This window comes from Sinocyclocheilus grahami, unplaced genomic scaffold (genome assembly GCF_001515645.1).
Source record: "Sinocyclocheilus grahami isolate Dianchi unplaced genomic scaffold, SAMN03320097.WGS_v1.1 scaffold3025.1, whole genome shotgun sequence".
In the NCBI taxonomy this organism is placed as follows: Eukaryota; Metazoa; Chordata; class Actinopteri; order Cypriniformes; family Cyprinidae; genus Sinocyclocheilus; species Sinocyclocheilus grahami.
This window is the reverse complement of record NW_015508195.1, coordinates 27,022-27,725: the sequence shown is the minus strand read 5'-3', so window position 1 is coordinate 27,725 and position 704 is coordinate 27,022.

The window sequence follows — 704 nt, the reverse complement described above, 5'->3', positions numbered from 1 at the left end:
AACGTTGAACCAACAGTCAACAAAGCATAGTCCATAAAATCACTTCGAGATGAACGGGAACTCTCACATATTAGTCGCGATTTGAGTGGCTGGTTAATGCCCTCACGAAAGAAGTCGATCAGCACACAGTCCGGCAGATCAGAGAAACATGCAAGCTTTAAATACTCTTGAATATAGCTCTTGAGCGAACGGGTGCCCTGCTCAAGAGCTAATAACAGTCTTGCGGTGTCCATACCTGGCCAGTGTCATTCAGGAAATCCGCTGGATCCTTGTGTGGCCATGTATTCTGTTACAGAGGGAACACAGGAATCCATCTGCAAGGCTGTATTAACAGAGACGTGGTCAAAAACAGGCATCGGTCAGAAAATGGCAAACAGATATATTGATGGCAAGGCAAGAGGGATAATCCAGGTACAAGGCAAAGGTCCAGGCAGGGGCGAACAGTATCCAATTGGGCGAGACTCAAGGGATAATCCAGGTACACAGGCAGTGATCAGAACACGGGGAAACAGACAAGGCAAGACAATGAAAACAAGACACTAGGCTCAGTAATGCAGCTATCGCTAGATGAGTGATAAACGCAGAACAATACACGAGACTAAAACAGAAAACACGGAATGGCACGGTAAGGCAGCTAACACTTGGGGAGTGGAAAAGGCAGAACAAAAACAAGGCGATCTGAACAGGAACTGAGAGAGTGTTAA